Genomic DNA, 2,778 nt, shown 5'->3' with positions numbered 1-2,778 from the left:
AACTTTTAATGAACTTTTGAACTTCCTAGCACCATCTATTTCTTCATCAGCTTAGACCAGGCTTCCTCAACCTCGGCCCTCCAGATGTTTTTTGTCCTACAACTCCCATGATCCCTAGCTAGCAGGAACAGTGGTCAGGGATGATGGGAATTGTAGTCTCAAAACATCTGGAGGGCGGAGGCTGAGGAAGCCTGGCTTAGACCAACCCTTGCTGGCTGGGTGACATCCACCTGCTTTAGAACTTCCATCATCTCCAGCAAAAACATCTGGAAGACACCAAGCTGGGGAAACGTGGATTCTGAAATGTCTTTTCAAGAATGCTGTTGGCAAGACAGCATTATCAGGTACCAGTTACTTGGAATATAATTGGGCTCCAATTGCTTTCAAAGCCCAACTGAAAATGCTGATTATAAGCTCTAAAGGCTTGAGAAAATAGTGTGCTTGAAGAACTGCCTACCAATTAACATCTACAGAGGATTAAGAACATAAATCAGAAGAACCTTGCTGGATGAGGTCAGTGGCCATCTAGTCCAACATCCTGCTCTCGGAGTGGCTGGACAGTTGCCTTTGGGAAAACAGCAAGCGGCCCCCTCCCCTCCCCAGGCTTCCAGCAACTGTTTTTCAGAAGCACTGCTGCCTCCTAGCCCTTATTTGATAGTGATAAGCACAGACCAGTTAACACTGACATGAGAAATTGCTTTCTCCACAGTACCACCTAGGCCTTGGCACTGCCTTCTACTCCACATTTCTCAGTAACGGCATTTTTATTTTGATTTGCACTCCCCACTACAAGGTCACCGATACAGCCTCCCACTTTGGTTTTCATATGCTATCCTGATTGCTATACTTTATTGCCTACCTCTATTTTTTAAAAAGGTATAGTCAGTGCTCTCCTGGTCCTGACTAGAGACTGGGAACCTACACCCCTCCAGTTCCAACTCCCATTACCTTGGAGTGCTTGTGCAAATGAGAGTCCACACAGGGGACACCAGGTTTCTCACCTTTGGCCTATAGCTTGTGCATAAAGGAGTTACTGAATTATAGACGTAAATAAAATTTCTACAATGACAACAGCCTATTTCACCCCATATAACATTGTGCTAAATTGTTAGATGCTGTGTTTTTAAAGCTAAACTGTGTGGCGTGCTTGTTAAAGGAGGCAGGAGAGAGAAAGCTGTACCCCAAGGGGTAGAGTTACGATATACAGGCAGCCCTAAAGCCACACATACTTTTAATGAAATGGATCTGCTTTTTTGGATATGAGACAAACTCTGCTCAAGAACATCTAAATATTAACCCTATCACTGCCACCCTTGGGGTGGTGCTGTGTGAATATACTGTCTGTACAGTGGTACCTCGGGTTAAGTACTTAATTCGTTCTGGAGGGCCATTCTTAACCTGAAACTGTTCTTAACCTGAAGCACCACTTTAGCTAATGGGGCCTCCTGCTGCTGCCGCGCTGCAAGAGCACGATTTCTGTTCTCATCTTGAAGCAAAGTTCTTAACCTGAGGTAATATTTCTGGGTTAGCGGAGTCTGTAACCTGAAGCGTATGTAACCTGAAGCGTATGTAACCTGAAGCGTATGTAATCCGAGGTACCACTGTATTCCCAAAAAGCACTTGGAACCAGATCTCTCTCACACACTGAAGGATCCAGCAAAAATACTTTTTAAGGCTACCTTTAATACATGGCAATTCGTGTTTCCAACAACCATAAAAATGTCTCTGGGTGTCCATAGCCAGATACTTGGCCCTTGGGTAGCTAATGCTGTGGGGAAAGCACTTTATAGTTATTAAATTCAGCTGCAGTGATGAAATAAGTGAACTGGCAGGCATACCCTGTGTGAGCTTTAAACCTTCCCCAAGTGAGACAGAGCTGTCCCCACGTTCTAGAAACTGGATGGTATCAGCAACTGCCCATATCAATGAATGGGCTGCTCCTCAGTTGGTATCTTGATCAGCCAGTCCCTAAATTATTCTGTTTCTTCCCTTTAGGAGCAGGAGTGGCTAACACAGGCCCTCCAGCCGCTTTGGACTACAACTCCTATCAGCCACAGCAAATGGCAATGGATGATGGGAGCTGTAGTCCCAATATCCAAGGGGACCACACGACAGCTTCCCCTGCTCTAGAGGAAAGTGCCTTTATGGTATATTTAGGCTCAGAAGAGACCACCACCCCCACACCAAATATGCTGTACCTCTTCAGTGGAAGCTGGTTTGTTAGCCAATTTTGGCTGAAAAGCAAACAGATGCTGCCAACAAGTGTGCTTCTGTTCCCGAGCAGAGTGAAAGCTTCAACAGCTTATTTACTTCCGAGACTTCTCCCTTTATTTCACAGAAAGGCTGAGTATGATCATGGGTATCAACTTAAGCTTATTCCCATTTATCAATGATCTATAGATGAGCCTTCCTAGGCACTCTGAACCCTGACATGGTCAACATTCTTTGTCCCTGGGTGTCATTACAGAGGTTGGAGGTTGACAGCAGCATGTGTTTTTCTTTGTCTCCCATCCAAGTACTAACCAGGCCCGACCCTGCTTAACTTCCAAGATCAGATGTGATTGGGTGCTTTCAGAGTGGTGTGGCTGCAGGCTTTTTAAAAGAATTGTTTGGAATTTTGCTGGCATTTTTCATGTCCATTCTGAATGCATCACGACTCACACTAGACTTTGAAACTGCTTCCTAAAAGAAGTAAAATAACCCTAACACTGGTCTAATATAATAAATTATGAGTGTATTTAGAAACGATTACAGGAATAAACAAACACACACAACTCA

General features: G+C 44.4%; 1 pseudogene; it reads right to left on the bottom strand.

Annotated features, from left to right (window-relative positions):
• Positions 1–2,478: 2,478 nt before the first annotated feature.
• Positions 2,479–2,593, bottom strand: LOC114589620 (5S ribosomal RNA; annotated as a pseudogene).
• Between the last annotated feature and the right edge of the window lie 185 nt (positions 2,594–2,778).

This window comes from Podarcis muralis, chromosome Z (assembly GCF_964188315.1).
Source record: "Podarcis muralis chromosome Z, rPodMur119.hap1.1, whole genome shotgun sequence".
NCBI classification, from domain to species: Eukaryota; Metazoa; Chordata; class Lepidosauria; order Squamata; family Lacertidae; genus Podarcis; species Podarcis muralis.
Note: the sequence above shows the minus strand (reverse complement) of the source record. Positions and strands in the feature narration are given on the sequence as shown.